Here is a 17,348-nt window from a genome sequence, read left to right as displayed (position 1 = left end):
GTCCCATCTACAAGCCCTTCTGGAGGAATTGAAGGATTTGAGCAATTTCCGGGTTAAATGGATCTGGTTTGTTCGGAAGACACCATGAAGAAAATTTCTTCCATATTTTCCCATAAATGGCATTAGTTATCGGCTTCCTACTTTTTTGTAGGGTTTCAATCACGTCTTGAGAGAGCCCCCTGGCCTTCAGGTTCTCGGCTTCAGAAGCCAGGCTGCTAACTTCAGCTTGTGCAGGTCTGGATGAAATAGAGGACCCTGTTGAAGCAGGTCGCGTCTCTGGGGAAGTAGGATTGGAGCTTCTAAGCACGTCTGTTAACGCGTTGAACCAGCCTCTTCCTGGCCACAGTGGGGCTATCAGAATCGTTGGGACTTGGTCTATCCGGACTTTCTGCAATGTTCTGGATAGCAATGGGATTGGCGGGAAGGCATACGCTAGGGTAAATTCCCAAGGATGTGAGAATGCGTCCAGTCCTTGAGTCTCGTTTGAGATGTTCAGGGAGAAAAAGTTGTCTGACTTTTTGTTCTGTCTGCTGGCGAACAGGTCCACCTCGGGGGTTCCCCACCTCTGGACCAAGGATAGGAATATCTCCTGGTTTAGGGACCATTCCCCAGGATGAAAGTCCCTCCTGCTGAGGTAATCCGCCTGGGAATTGTCCAGCCCTTTTATATGTACTGCAGAGATGGACAGGAGGCGTTTCTCTGCCCAGGAAAAAATCCTTCCAGCAGTTAGCTTTAGGCTTGAGTATTTCGTGCCCACTTGGTGTCGGAGGTAGGCGACAGTGGTCATGTTGTCGGACATCACCCGTACATGGTGACCCTGGATGAGGGCCGATGAGGCTTTTAGCGCCTCCTCCACTGCTTTTAACTCTCTCAGATTTGAGGAGCTGCGTCTCATCTCTGGGGACCACAGACCCTGAAAGTGGGATTTCTCGATCACAGCACCCCAACCTCTCTGACTTGCGTCTGTTGTAAGTACTCGGAGAGGGGTCTGATCCCAGCTGACTCCCCGCTGTAAGTTTCGGGGGTTCCGCCACCATGAGAGGGAGGATCTTACATGAGTGGGAAGAGGAATTTTCCTGGATAAAGCCATCTGGTGTCCTCTTGAATACGACAGGATGTGAGATTGAAGAATCCTTGTATGGGCCTGGGCCCAGGAGACTGCCTGGATGCATGATGTTAGAGAACCCAGGATTGACATAGAGTCTCTTAGAGTTGGGAATTTCTGGTCTCTGAATCTGGAGATCTTGTGGACAAGATCTATCCGACGGTCCCTGGGTAAGAAGGACATTCTCTTTTCTGAGTCCAGAAGAATTCCTAGAAATTTCTTCTGAGGAGATGGTCGGAGATCTGATTTTGCCAGATTTGGAATCCACCCGAGAGACGTTAAGATGCTGAGAACCTTCGCCACGTCCTGATTGAGGCGAGAAGCTGATGGAGCAATGAGGAGGAAGTCGTCCAGGTATGGAATGACGCAGACCCCCTGTTGTCGGATAAAGATTATCACTTCCAACATGATCTTGGTGAAGACCCGTGGAGCTGATGATACTCCGAAAGGAAGGACATTGAACTGGTAATGGCTGATCCGTTTGTTTTGGGAGATGGTGAACCTGAGGAACCTCCTGTGGTCTGGGTGTATTGGCACATGGTAATATGCGTCCCTCAGGTCCAATGTGGCCATTACCCAGTTCTGTCCAATCAGCGGGATTGCTGATCTGATAGATTCCATCTTGAATCTTCGATATCTTATCATCTGATTCAGAGGTTTCAGGTTTACGATGATACGGTGTTTCCCTGAGGGTTTCTTCACCAGAAAGAGATGGGAATAATGGCCTTCTCCTCTTTCCCGATGTGGTACGTGGGAAATCACTTTCTCCCGGAGCAGGCTTAGAATATCAGACCTCAGAGCCTCCTGAAGTTTTGGAGATTGTGGAGAAGTGATTGTTAGATGGCGAGGAGGAGGACTCTCGAATTCCAATTTTAGGCCATCCTGTATGGTACGCAGGACCCACTGATCCCTGGTGATCTCCTGCCACCTGGAGAGAAAATTCGAGAGTCGACCCCCGACCTGGAAGCAGTCATTGTTTTTCAGAGGGCTGCTGGGGCTGGGGGACCATGATGTTTCTGGCTCTCCCACCTTTAGGGTAGCTCCACCGCCCCGTTTTGCCTTTTCCCCTATAGTTCTGTTGGGGTGGTTGTTCACGGGGGGGACGAAAAAAACGCTTCCTCGGGTTCCGTTGTTCTGGAAGGACCTTCTTTTTGTCTGAAGCCTTGTCCAGGATGTCGTCCAAGGCTGGTCCAAAGACATGATGGCCCTGGAAAGGGATACCACAAAGTTTGGACTTTGAGGTAATGTCTCCCCCCCAAGACTTAAGCCACAGGGCCCTCCTTGCTGAGTTTGTAAGGACAGCGGATCTAGCGGCTACCCGAACTGATTCCGCGGAAGCGTCCGTGAGGAATCCGGTTGCTTTTTGGAGCAAGGGGAGAGAATTAAGGATGTCCTCTCTGGATGTACCTTGTACGAGGTGGTTCTCTAAGGTACGAAGCCAAAGAAACAACGATCTGGCCACACATGTTGAGGCCACGTTGGATTTCAATAAGTTAGTTGAGGTGTCCCAAGATCTCCTCAGTAAGCTCTCCGTTTTACGATCCATAGGATCTTTAAGTTGGGAGGAGTCTTCGAAGGGTAGGGCCATTTTCTTAGTGACCCTTGACACCTGAACATCTACTTTGGGCATATCAAATAAAGAACAATCTCCCTCCAGGGGAAAGCGATTTTTGAACTCAGATGGGACGTTCAGCCCCTTTTCTGGCAGGCTCCACTCCTGGAGGATAATGTTCTCGATGTTTTCATGTATGGGGAATCCTTTTACCGATTTAGGTTTCAGACCCCCGAACATATCATCCTGCACGGAATGGCCCTCTATCTCCTCCTCTACCCCCATGGTGCCTCTCACCATGGAAATTAACTCTTCCAAATCTTCAGAGGAGAAGAGGTACTTCCTACTATCCGATTTGGGGGCAGAAGTAGAATTAGAACCCTTTTTCCCAGCTGTACTCTGAACCCGAGGTATGTATCTCGCCTGAGTCAGAGTCTGAGGCTACCCGGCCCAATTTCCTTTTCTTAGGAGGGGGAGGCTGCGGAGTCGGGGCTCGAGAGAAGGTTGCCATAGAGGACTGAACCTCCTCCCTGATGAGGGTTCTAATGCTATCCATTAAAGAAGGCTGTTCGCTACGCAGCACTTCGTCTGTGCATGGTTGGCAGAGCTTCTTTGTGTATGCTGAGGGGAGCTTGGCTGCACAAGCACCACACTTGCGGCTGGGCTTCCTAGTGCCAGTGACCTTGTCTCCCTGGAACGAGAGAGAAAGGTGGACTGAGCCGCTTAAACTTTTAAAGGATGGACAGCAAGGGACATCATCCCACTACTTACAGTAGAGGGGTGCGCGCTGGGCTCTGCAGTGGCAGAGTGAAAGGGTTTGTCGCCGTCCATAACGCCAGAGGTACAGTCACCGACAGACGTCTCACTAGGAGGGCTCCCCAGTCAGGAATAAGTAGTCTTACCGAGATTCCAGCGAGTTTGGTGCTCCTCCCTCGAAAGTGTCCCTGGGGGAGGTCCGAGACGCCCGCCCTGGCCGCCGCTGATGTTCCCAGGTTCAGGACGCCGGCGCGCGCCAAAGCTCCAGTTCGAAAAACCGGAAATCCCGGAGCGCGTCACTTCCGGTGCGCGCGCGCCAACCCCACAGCAGCGTGGGGAGAGGAGGAAGCCGGGGAGCTGCAGGAGGACCCCGGAGCACTACACCGCTCTGCATTGCCACCCGAAGGTGGCGCAGGAAGAGCGGGCGGGGGTCCCAAGTCACGCGGGGACCGCGGAGATGGGAGCAGTCTGGAGGCGGAGGAGGAGAGCGGAGCTCCCGACCGCGACTGCCCGGCTGTCAGGTAACCAGTGCTCTCGTTCGCCGGCCACGGCAGCACTATCGGAGAACCTCTTCATGCCCCATAGGGGACAGGAAAAACACTGGTGGTTGCAGGAAGGGGAGGGGTATTTAACCTCTTTCTGTTCCTGTCCCCTATTAGGGCGGGGAGACATCCTCCGATACTGCTGTCGTGGAAGGTGACTAGAGAAAAATGTAATTCTAAAATTGAGGGTTTTATTTGCCTGTTTACATGCTCACTATGAAAGGTAATTCATTTCATGCTTTAAATGACAGCTCCATTTAACATTGTGTGCACAATTAATAGATGAGCATTTTGACCAGATCACTTTTATGCATATTTTCCAAGTGAAAGCTGTATGAGGGTTTGTGCACAAGTTGCGGATTTGGCTGCGGATCTGCAGCAGATTGGCCGGTGCGGATTCTCAGCACTTTTCCCATGCGGTTTACAGTACCATGTAAACCTACGGAAAACCAAATCCGCAGTGCCCATGGTGCGGAACATACCGCATGGAAATGATGTGTTGTATTTTCTGCAGCATGTCAATTCTTTGTGCGGATTCAGCAGTGTTTTACACCTGTTCCTGTATAGGAATCCGCAGGTGGTAAACGCAGGTGAAATCTGCACAAAGACGCTGGAAATCCGCGGTTAATGCACAGGTAAAACACTTACCTGCGGATTTTTCAAAAACTGTTTGGAAAAATCAGCACACGAATCCGCAACGTGTGTACATAGCCTGAGAATCTCAACAGCCTGAGAATCTCAACATCCTTTATCAAAGAGTGAAGAACAACACAGCTTGTTTTCCTCATGCAAAGTGGGCAAATTGTTACAGGTCTTCTAAACTGATGCAGCACTCCTGAAATTGCTGAGATATTGGGGCATGATCACAGAACCATCAAAAGTTTTGCTGCAAATAGTCGCAACAGGGTAACAAAAATTGTGTTAAGAAATAAAAAAAAAAAAAAAAAAAAGACACTAACTGCCGACCGAAGAATCAAACGTGAAGCAACCAAGAGCTCATTATCTTCCAGCGCCGTCATAACACAGCACTGACACCTACCTGTAGTGCTCAGAAGTAAAAGATGTTCAGGGCCAAGAGACACAGCCGTGGGGAGGGAGGCTGAAACCCAACCACCAGTGAACAAGACTCGCACAAGAAATCTCTGAAGACAGATTTTTCAATTGTTTTATGAACTAATGAGCTGAGAGCGACTTGTCGGACCAGCTGGATGGACCTGTGCATCAGTAATGGGCACAGCCCTCCACTTCGACGCCAGGTGGGGTACTCTTATGGGCTGGTATCAATGATGAGCTAGTTGGACCTTTTCAGGTTGAAGAGAAGCTCAAAATCACCTCTCAATCCTACTGTCAGTTTTTAACAGACATTTCCTTCAATCAGAAGTGCAGGAAGAAATCTGCATCCAAGAAAACCAAGATTTTTATGCAGCACAATTCTTCATTGCATGCATCGAAGTCTCCATAACCCCTTCAAGACCTTGCAATATTTTATTTTTTTCTGCTCTTCTTTCCAGAGCCATATTTTTTGCCATCAATATGGCCATGTGAGGGCTTGTTTTTTACAGTATGAGCTGTACTTTTGAAGAACACCATTGATTTTACCAAATAATTTACTGGAAAATGGGAACAAATTCCAAGTGCAGTGAAATTGCAAAAAAAAAAAAAGTTCAATTCCACATTTTTTTTTCTTAACCATGTTTACTAAATGCTAAAACTCACCAGCCATTATGACTCTCCAGGTCAGTACAAGTATGCAAACACCAAACATGTATAGATTATTTAAGTTGTAAAAAAAAAAAAAAAAAAAAAAAAAAAAAAAATTATATAAAAGTTTGCATATAAAAAACATGGCATCTGCATTTTTCGGGATCTGGGTGAGGGCTTATTTTTGGCGCCGAGCTGACGTTTTTATTAATACTATTTCAGGGTAGATATGATCTTTTGGAATAACAGGCAAAGAAAACAAAGTATGGCGCTTTTATTTTTCATTGCATTAATTTACTTTACATTTTGAAAGATCGGACATTTCTGAAAGCAGCGATCTGTATTTTGTTATGGTTTTATTTTGAATAGGGTGATTTGAACTTTCATATTTCAAAATTTTTTTTTTTTTTTTTAATTGCTTTGACACCCTTTTTTAATTTTCCATCAATATGGCCATGTGAGGGTTTGCTTTTTTGCAGGACGAGTTGTACTTTTGAAGGACACCATAACTTTTACCATGTCGTGTACTACAAAACAATTCTAAGTCCAGTAAAATTGCACAAAAAAAAAAAAAAAAAAAAGGTGCAATCCCACACTTGTTTTTTTTGTAAGGTTCACTAAATGCTAAAACTGACCTGCCATTATGATTCTCCAAGTCATTACGAGTTCATACACACCAAACATGTCTAGGTTCTTTTTTATCTAAGCGGTGAAAAAAAATTCCAAACTTTGTTATTTAAAAAAATAAATAAATAAAAAAAATTGTGCCATTTTCCAATACCCGTAGCGTCTCCATTTTTCGTGATCTCGGGTTGGGTGAGGGCTTTTCTTTTGTGTGCCGAGCTGACGTTTTTAATGATATCATTTTGGTGCAGATATGTTCTTTTGATCGCCCATTATTGCATTTTAATGCAACGTTGCTGCGACCAAAAAAACATAATTCTGGCATTTTGACTCTCGTTATGCCGTTTAGTGATCAAGTTAATCCTTTTTTTAAATTGATAGATGGGGCAATTCTGAATACAGCGATACCAAATATGTGTATGTTTGATTTTTTTTGTTGTTTTATTTTGAATTGGGCGAAAAGGGGGGTGATTTGAACTTTTATATATTTTATTTTTTATATATATTTTTAAAAACTTTTTTTTTTTTTTTTTTTTTTTTTTACTTTTTGCATGCTTCAATAGCCTCCATGGGAGACTAGAAGCTGCCATAACCCGATCGCCTCTGCTACATACAGGCGATGATCAGATCGCCCCTATGTAGCTGAATAACTCAATTAATATGAACACCAACCATTGGATGGCACTCACAGCAAGCCGAGAGTGACAACCATAGTAGAAGTCTCCAGGAGACCTCTGGTTTTCATACCAATGCACCGGTGATCGACAATCACGTGACGGGGGTCAGCAGTGGGCAGATTTCCGGTGTGATTGCCGGAAGCGCATGTTAAATGCCGCTGTCAGCGTTTGACAGCAGCATTTAACGGGTTAATAGCCAAGGGTGGATCGCGATTCCACCAGCGCGCTGTTCCGAACACATGTCAGCTGTTCAAAACAGCTGATATGTGCCAGGAAAGATTTGGGCTCACATCAAAGGGAGGGTGTCCGACATCGGCATACTATTACGCCCAATATAGGAAAGGGGTTGATAGTCAACTTAGGAGACTTAAAGCTGCAATCATCCGATCGCATGTGCTACATATAGCAGGGCTGAACTGTAGCAGAAATGGTCATCTCCTCTCTTCTGCAGACCCGTGGCTGCCATGCCAACTCATTAGCGCCCCGAGATCATGCGACAGGCGCGCCGATAAGCGTGTCTAAGGGTATGTGTCCACGTTCAGGATTGCATCAGGATTTGGTCAGGATTTTCCATCAGTATTTGTAAGCCAAAACCAGGAGTGGAACAATTAGAGGAAAAATATAATAGAAACATATGCACCACTTAAGCATTTATCACCCACTCCTGGTTTTGGCTTACAAATACTGATGGAAAATCCTGACCAAATCCTGATGCAATCCTGAACGTGGACACATACCCTTATGATCCGCTTCTAGCACGCTCAGGTTTAATGCTGCTGTCAGTGATTGACATGTAACATGTAAACAGCCACGGGTGGATCGTGAACAGCAGCTGTTAAGAGCACATAGCTGATTTGATCAGCTGTCATATGCCAGAAAAGATGCAGGCTCAGCGCTGGAGTCAGAATCAAAGAGGTGTAGATGACCTTGAATGCACATATATGTCCAATTTTGTAAAGAGGTTAAAGATGAAAGAATAATGATATGACCCCCTTCCTCAGCAAACAAAAACCCTATTGAATACTTATGGGTCCTTCTGAAACAAGAGGTTTACCGTGAAGGAAATCTGTACACCTCTCTCAGCAGTGTTTGGGAGGCGGTAGTTGGCGTGGCCCAAAAAGTGGATCATCAATAGACTAAGAAACTGGATGGATGGGAAACATAACGAATTGAAAAGATGGGTGGCTATATTGGTCACTAATACAGAAAGATCGATATACACACTTTTTTCAATTATTCCCATAGTCCTAAATCAGACAGGCTGACGTCACTTCAAAAAATCATTAACTCACATATTCATTTGTGAAAGCATCACAAAGAAAAAAACGAAGTGAAGAGAGTGGGGTAATGTTAAAAAGTAATATGTTTATTAATAATAATTAAAACAGTACACTACAGTACACCACACGGTGGAGAAAAGAAGGCGGGGGGGGGGGGGAAAGGTTTTCCCACCAAACAAAATTAGGGGAAACGGACCTGCACCATACCACTAGGGGTTACCAAAGTGGAATTAACCCCAAAATATCACGTATAGTTGAATAGATGGTGATATAAAGGTAAAGGGCGGCACAAACAGGCACACAGTACTCATATATAATTGTCCATTAAAATTTAACCAGTATATTACCAATGTAGGGAGTATCCCATATAGGTGGTATTTTACTAGCTCAGTGAGTGTATCTTTCTATCTATCTATCTATCTATATATCCAGTAGTGCAAAATACATTGCTAACACACTAGAAAGTAACAGCGCCCATTAGAAGAAGCTACGGCGAAACAGCGCTTGCCGGGCGCCGGGGATCCGCACCTGCTCGCTACCACCCGCGTCAGGCACTATTGTATTTCCATATTTCCATCCACATCACAGGTAAATTAACCATTCGTAGGAACTTTCTTTTATCAGATTGTCTATAGTGGGTTTACTTTCTAGTGTGTTAGCAATGTATTTTGCACTACTGGAGATATATACACACACACACACACACACACACACACACACACACACACACACACACACACACACTGAGCTAGTAAAATACCACCTATATGGGATACTCCCTACATTGGTAATATACTGGTTAAATTTTAATGGCAAATTATATATGAGTATTGTGTGCCTATTTGTGTCGCCCTTTACCTTTATATCACCATCTATTCAACTATACGTGATATTTTGGGGTTAATTCCACTTTGGTAACCCCTAGTGGTATGGTGCAGGTCCGTTTCCCCTAATTTTGTCTGGTGGGAAAACCTCTCCCCCCCCGCCTTCTTTTCTCCGTTTGGTGTACTGTAGTGTACTGTTTTAATTATTGTTACTAAACATATAACTTTTTAACATTACCCCACTCTCTTCACTTCGTTTTTTCTTTGTGATGCTTTCACAAATGAATATGTGAGTTAACACTTTTTTCAATGCAGAAATGTATTTTGTACATTGAGTTGTATGGTTATTCTCACTTTATCAGATGAAAATGAACTACTGAGATGGGAAAATTAACGTTTTCTGTTAGTTACATAATTCTGCACACAGATATACTGCCAAAGGGTTAAGACAAGGATTGACATGTTTTACCTATAGTACTCCAATCTACATCTATAGAAAAACATTCAATTATTTGGCTATGGTTTATCAGTGTCTGTTGAAATACACAGGGCTCCAGACATCAACCAACAAGGTTGAAAATGTGACCAAGAATTTCAACAGACAGAATTTGCAACTGCAGCTGTTGCTTCCTACACGGTTAATATCAAGCAGTAGTTAAGATATACAGAGGCACGCCAGTCCAGTAGCCCTGCGATAACAGCGCTGTGGGAAGACGAGGCACGCAGGAAACAGACGCACAGAGCGCTACCAGCGTGTATAGTGTGGCTGTGCTGCTCCAAGTGTTCAGGAGAATAGGAATGTGTAATAAAACCCCATTACAATAATACAGGTCCTTCTCAAAAAATTAGCATATAGTGTTAAATTTCATTATTTACCATAATGTAATGATTACAATTAAACTTTCATATATTATAGATTCATTATCCACCAACTGAAATTTGTCAGGTCTTTTATTGTTTTAATACTGATGATTTTGGCATACAACTCCTGATAACCCAAAAAACCTGTCTCAATAAATTAGCATATCAAGAAAAGGTTCTCTAAATGACCTATTACCCTAATCTTCTGAATCAACTAATTAACTCTAAACACATGCAAAAGATACCGGAGGCTTTTAAAGGGAACCTGTCACCACGTTTTTGGAAGATGGGATAAAAATAGCGTTAAATAGGGGCAGAGGTGGGCGTTACATTAGTGTGTTTGTTATGCGTTTATTACCCACCTAAGTTGCCGAAATACCTTTGCAAAGTCTCCGTTTTCGCCTGTCAATCAGGCTGGTCTGGTCAAAAGGGCGTTGTCTTCCCCCAGATTTTGCGTAGTTTTCCGTTGGTGGCGTAGTGGTGTGCGCATGCCCAAGGTCCCGAATCCTCTGCCAGGGGATTTAAAAGAGCGCGCTGTTCGTTATTTCATTGGTGATCGGTGGGCGCGGCCATCTTCCTTTGGCCGCGCGTGCGCAGAAGCGGCGCTCTGCTGGCCGCGGCTTCAGGAAAATGGCCGCGGGATGCCGCGCGTGCGCAGATGGATATCGCGGCGGCCATTTTCCTGAAGCCGCGGCCAGCAGAGCGCCGCTTCTGCGCACGCGCGGCCAAAGGAAGATGGCCGCGCCCACCGATCACCAATGAAATAACGAACAGCGCGCTCTTTTAAATCCCCTGGCAGAGGATTCGGGACCTTGGGCATGCGCACACCACTACGCCACCAACGGAAAACTACGCAAAATCTGGGGGAAGACAACGCCCTTTTGACCAGACCAGCCTGATTGACAGGCGAAAACGGAGACTTTGCAAAGGTATTTCGGCAACTTAGGTGGGTAATAAACGCATAACAAACACACTAATGTAACGCCCACCTCTGCCCCTATTTAACGCTATTTTTATCCCATCTTCCAAAAACGTGGTGACAGGTTCCCTTTAAAAACTCCCTGCCTGGTTCATTACTCAAAACCCCCATCATGGGTAAGACTAGCGACCTGACAGATGTCAAGAAGGCCATCATTGACACCCTCAAGCAAGAGGGTAAGACCCAGAAAGAAATTTCTCAACAAATAGGCTGTTCCCAGAGTGCTGTATCAAGGCACCTCAATGGTAAGTCTGTTGGAAGGAAACAATGTGGCAGAAAACGCTGTACAACGAGAAGAGGTGACCGGACCCTGAGGAAGATTGTGGAGAAGGACCGATTCCAGACCTTGGGGAACCTGAGGAAGCAGTGGACTGAGTCTGGTGTGGAGGAAATGGGCTACAGGTGCCGCATTCCCCAGGTAAAGCCACTTTTGAACCATAAACAGCGGCAGAAGCGCCTGACCTGGGCTACAGAGAAGCAGCACTGGACTGTTGCTAAGTGGTCCCAAGTACTTTTTTCTGATGAAAGCAAATTTTGCATGTCATTTGGAAATCAAGGTGCCAGAGTCTGGAGGAAGACTGGGGAGAAGGAAATGCCAAAATGCCTGAAGTCCAGTGTCAAGTACCCACAGTCAGTGATGGTGTGGGGTGCCATGTCAGCTGCTGGTGTTGGTCCACTGTGTTTCATCAAGGGCAGGGTCAATGCAGCTAGCTATCAGGAGATTTTGGAGCACTTCATGCTTCCCTCGGCTGAAATGCTTTATGGAGATAAAGATTTCATTTTTCAGCACGACCTGGCACCTGCTCACAGTGCCAAAACCACTGGTAAATGGTTTACTGACCATGGTATTACTGTGCTCAATTGGCCTGCCAACTCTCCTGACCTGAACCCCATAGAGAATCTGTGGGATATTGTGAAGAGAAAGTTGAGAGACGCAAGACCCAACACTCTGGATGAGCTTAAGGCCGCTATTGAAGCATCCTGGGCCTCCATAACATCTCAGCAGTGTCACAGGCTGATTGCCTCCATGCCACGCCGCATTGAAGCAGTCATTTCTGCCAAAGGATTCCCGACCAAGTATTGAGTGCATAACTGAACATTATTATTTGATGGTTTTTTTGTTTGGTATTAAAAAACACTTTTATTTGATTGGTCGGGTGAAATATGCTAATTTATTGAGACAGGTTTTTTGGGTTATCAGGAGTTGTATGCCAAAATCATCAGTATTAAAACAATAAAAGACCTGACAAATTTCAGTTGGTGGATAATGAATCTATAATATATGAAAGTTTAATTGTAATCATTACATTATGGTAAATAATGAAATTTAACACTATATGCTAATTTTTTGAGAAGGACCTGTATGCTACATGGCTTTTTTGAGGGGAGAGTGTGGAGCAGGACTTATACCACACGGTTTAGTGAAGACGCAACAGAAAACTTACTTGTTATCCTGAGCATGTAAACAGTTTCTGCTCCGTGTTTTTGGAATAGTGTTTAAGACCTGTAAAACATAATTTATTTACTTTTTTTTTTTAAATTACATTGGTAACTAATTGTATGCTCACAAGTAACACATTTGCATACGGATTCCCACAAATATCGCTAGGGCCATTACTTCGCAAGTGATATAAATATACAATCAACTTCTCCCTGTAATGCAAGGTTGAGGGGCGCCATTTTTAAAATGGTATCACTTTTGGGGTTGTTACAATATATAGGACCCCCAAAGTCACTTCAAAACTGAATACGGTTCCTTAAAAATATGTTTTTTAAGTTTCCTTGAAAAAGTGAAAAAAATGACTGCTACACTGTTCAACTTTCTAAAATGCTAACAAAATAAAATAGCGTTTTACAAATGGTGCTGATGTAAAGCCGACATGATGGAAATGTTATTTCATGTTTGTGTGTGGTATGACTATCTGGATTAAAGAAATGATCATTCAAAATTTGAAAATTGCACATTTGTTAAAATTTTTGTAAAATTTGATATTTTTTTTATAAACACAAAACATTGATCTAAATTTACCATTACCATAAAGTACAATGTGTTATGAAAAAAGTTTCAAAATCAAGGAAATATGTTGAAGCATTCCAGAGTTATTACGGCTAGGGTTGAGCGACTTATTTTTATAGGATCGGGTCGGGTTTCACGAAACCCGACTTTCTCAAAAGTCGGGTCGAGCGAAATCGGCCGATCCTATAAAAAAGTCGGGGTCGGGGTCGGCCAAAACACGAAACCCAATGCAGTGCAATGGGATACTATGGTTCCCAGGGTCTGAAGGAGAGGAAACTCTCCTTCAGGCCCTGGGATCCATATTAATGTGTAAAATAAAGAATTAAAATAAAAAATATTGATATACTCACCCGTCTGGAGGCCCCTGGACATCACCGCTGGTAACCGGCAGCCTTCTTTGCTTAAAATGAGCGCGTTCAGGGCCTTAGATGACATCACGGCTTGTGATTGGTCGCGTGGCGGTCACATGAGCGGCATGCGACCAATCACAAGCCGTGACGTAATTCTCAGGTCCTAAATTCCTAATTCTAGGAATTTAGGACCTGAGAATTACGTCACGGCTTGCGATTGGTCGCGTGGCGGTCACATGGGCGGCCGCGACCAATCACAAGCCGTGACGTCATCTAAGGCCCTGAACGCGCTCATTCTTAGGAAGGAAGGCTGCCGGAAAGAAGCCGAGGGTGAGTATATTCCTATTAGGTACTGTGCTGTGCTTCTCTGCACTGTGAGCGCCGGCCAGCCGGAAAACACAGCACAGCGGTGACGTCACCGCTCTGCTTTCCGGCCGCTGTGCTTACACAGTGCAGAGAAGCAGAACGCCGGGGGACAGACACCGGAATGTAAGTATGTACTGTTTGTTTTTTTTTTACTTTTACGCTGGTAATCAGGGTAAACATCAGGTTACTAAGCGCAGCCCTGCACTTAGTAACCCGATGTTTACCCTGGTTACCCGGGGACCTCGGCATAGTTGGTCGCTGGAGAGCGGTCTGTGTGACAGCTCCCCAGCGACCACACAGCAACAAAACAGCGACGCTGCAGCGATCGGCATCGTTGTCTGCAGCGTCGCTGTGTGTGACGGGGCCTTAAGTACAACAGAACAGTGGTGTCCAAATATGAATGATTAACCCATTAAACTGGGGAGAAAAAAGTAATATAAAAAGTGATTCTAAAAATCTTCATCTACTTGCATGTTAAAGTAGCAAGAACTAGTTTAGGTAGAAACTTTGATTTACCGTAAATCACGGATTTAAATCAAGCCTTACTGACTAGTGATTTAAATCTGGATTTAAATCGTGATTTAAATCAGTTAGATTTAAATCAAATCCACCCTGGTGCCGGCCCTAACAGCAGAGCGGTGACGTCCGTCACCGCTGTGCTTTCACTTTACGGCCAGCGCTCAGTCAGTGCACGAAGCGGACAGCGGGGGACGTGAAGGTGAGTATGTACTGTTTGTTTTTTTACATTTTACACTGGTAACCAGGGTAAACATCGGGTTACTAAGCGCGGCCCTGCGCTTAGTAACCCGATATTTACCCTGGTTACCATTGTAAAACATCGCTGGTATCGTTGCTTTTGCTGTCAAACAACGATACACGGCGATCTGACGACCAAATAAAGTTCTGAACTTTAATCAACGACCAGCGATATCACAGCAGGATCCTGATCGCTGCTGCGTGTCAAACACAACGATATCGCTATCCAGGACGCTAGCGATATCGTTTAGTGTGACGGTACCTTTAGGGTACATGCCCACAACCTGGAACTGCTGTGGGTTTGATGCGGCATATTTATGCAGCGTCAAACCCACAGCGGCCAGATGTTACATAACAGAGGATGGGATTTCTAGAAATCCCACGTCCACTATGCGTGCATAGTCGCCTGCGGCTCACCAGTGGACACTGACCAGTGTCTCCGCAAGAGAAATGTCACCAATAGAACGTATTGGACGCAGTAAATCGGCACTGCTCAGTGTACACATGACCTCTCACCAGTGCTCAATAGAAGGCAGCTGTTCTGGACGCAGCGAACATACACTGCATCCAAAGCTCTGCTACTTCTGGATCGTGGGCCCAACAATGCAGAATTAGGTTAGGGTTACAAGGCGACAAAATACCAGTAAACAGCAAATTTGTGACAAACAAAATAAATAAATGATCATTTGTTGCTGTCAGCATGTACAGCAGCTTCTTTGAAATGTATATGTAAATTTTATCCTTCTGCTATAACAAAGCTGGAGATTTTCCTGCATTGTGCAGTTAATCCTACAAAACATTTAGAAAAATAAATAAAATTGTTCAACCAGCGCTGACCATTTACTAAAAACAAACTGGCCAGGAAATCAGCATACTTATGCAGAACTCTGTCAAAAGAGGACACCGCACACCACCAACAGACCCAACAATTTCTCAAAAGCCATGGGAAGATCAAATGGGAACAGTACTTCTGCCCCCCTCATTTTAGTATTAGATCAAGTCAAAACAACTGTCTCCCCCAAAATTGGTTTCATTTCTAAACTGGATATTAGGGTGCCAAGGAAATGCATGGTAAAAATTAAGTAGCAACTTTTTGAAGGTCTTACCTCTTAATTTTGTTCCTTTTTGGTAATAGATATTTTATAATTTTCTTTTTTTAAGATTAGTCATCATTTACTGGTTGCTCAATGGCACATCATATTGCTGTTTTAAATGTTTGTTTAGTATTTATCGTCATGAATATCCCGCATTATGTATGGTATGTTATGCCGTTTACCGATCAGATTAATTGATTTTATATTTTGATATATTGGGCGTTACTGAATGCGGCGATACCAAATGTGTATGTATGTATGTTGTAAGGAGCCTACTGAGACTGCTGGCTGGGGATGCCTGCACTCAGTTGAGGTATTGTGTTTGGTGCTGTATGTATGTATGTATGTATGTATGTATGTATGTATGTATGTATGTATGTATGTATGTATGTATGTATGTATGTATGTATGTATGTATGTATGTATGTCTCTTGAGCAAGTGTTAAAACTTAATTTAATGTCAACATATTTTACATGGTGAATCCTTATGCCAAAAGGAACAAATTTGAGGGGTAAGACTTACCAATTTGCAAAGTTCTTTTTTCCTTGGCACCCTACTGGATATACACCGTTAAATTGGACATTCAGATTTTCTTTTCATAAGGGAAAGAAAAGCTGTACAAAATATTCTGCATCAAGAAAAGCAAGTGTTCACACCGGCCTAGTGCCACTGACTTCCAATGGGGAAAATCCATGCAACAGAAATGGTCTTACCCGCCTCCCACACAAAGTGACAAATATTTCCTTAACCAAAAGGTCCACGGGGTAACAGGTATTCTTCCATAGGTTCAGACACACAAGCAGCTTAATTAGGTCACTATTGCATGCACACAGTGATCACATCTGTAATACCCTTGTGCAGCCATTTGTTGTCTTGGTCAGGCACTGTCCCCCAGAAGCAACGCTTCTCAATGCCACACCAATAATATTTCACAAGAAGAGCTGTCAAAAATGTCCTCAGGGGTGGCTGACCCCTTTTTATAAATGACACTCATCCCCAAGTCTCTGGCATGCATTGACATATCCATTAGGTCTTACTAGCCACATCCAAATAGCAATAGAGCATCCAGGGGATCATAGAACATGTACAGGACGTATTATACGGTATTCAGGTCTGCAATAAGAAAAGTGTGACAAAAATTATGTTCCCAACAGTATGTCAAAACCACTATCAAATTTCAAAGGCAATATGTCATAATTACAGTTTTTTAATTCCCTGAACCCATGTAAATGTTAGTGTAGTGTCAGGGTTAATAAATTCAGTTTTCGCTGCTTTCTCCGGTAACCAGCGCTATTCTGCTCCTCTTCAGAGTCACGTGAAGGTAATTCACACAATCCTGGTCAAGCTGCGAGATTTAGGCCAGAATAATATAATCTTTTCTTGAAACGTTGCATAACTCAACATTTGATTTCATTTTCGGCCAGTTCTGACAAAGCGGACCGAGCAGAAGCGGGACTGGGGCTTGGCAAACGCCGATTGTCAAATTCATGATGAGCAGGCGGCATGCGCCTCTTCATGAATCAAGAGCGTCTGACTCCAGTACATCTCATCAAGATCGGCGTGAACAGAAGTGGTCTAGATGAATCGGGCCCACGGTGTGAGCCAGAAGTGGCTTTTACACTAATGCTTTGGAGCTTCAGAACAAGGCTCCATAGGCTCACATTGTAGAAGAGACTTCCCAGCTCACACGTGAACCCCAATTAACCAAAGCGATTACACCAGAATTGATAAATGTGCCCATTTATGTCTATTGGTCCATGGGAAAAAAAAAAATAAAAATCAGACCGCACTCGGATGACTTAACAGACGGAAAGGAGAAGAAAACAACTTTTTTTTTTCCTAATTATCTGCACGAGAGAAGAA

General features: G+C 44.1%; 1 protein-coding gene across 3 annotated transcripts in view; it reads right to left on the bottom strand.

Moving 5' to 3' along the window:
- The window catches only part of RAP1A (RAP1A, member of RAS oncogene family), a 57,470-nt gene that overhangs the window by 29,854 nt on the left and 10,268 nt on the right, over nucleotides 1–17,348 (bottom strand). For 2 of the 3 annotated variants that reach the window (XM_077294894.1, XM_077294893.1), the window contains exon 2: nucleotides 12,347–12,405. The exons of the other annotated variant lie outside the window; for it this stretch is intronic. The gene's annotated coding sequence lies outside the window, so the exon portion shown is untranslated. The remainder of the gene's footprint in view (nucleotides 1–12,346; nucleotides 12,406–17,348) is intronic. 3 annotated transcript variants of the gene reach the window in all.

This window comes from Ranitomeya variabilis, chromosome 3, assembly GCF_051348905.1.
Source record: "Ranitomeya variabilis isolate aRanVar5 chromosome 3, aRanVar5.hap1, whole genome shotgun sequence".
Classification (NCBI taxonomy): domain Eukaryota; kingdom Metazoa; phylum Chordata; class Amphibia; order Anura; family Dendrobatidae; genus Ranitomeya; species Ranitomeya variabilis.
This window is presented reverse-complemented; position numbering and strand designations above follow the sequence as displayed.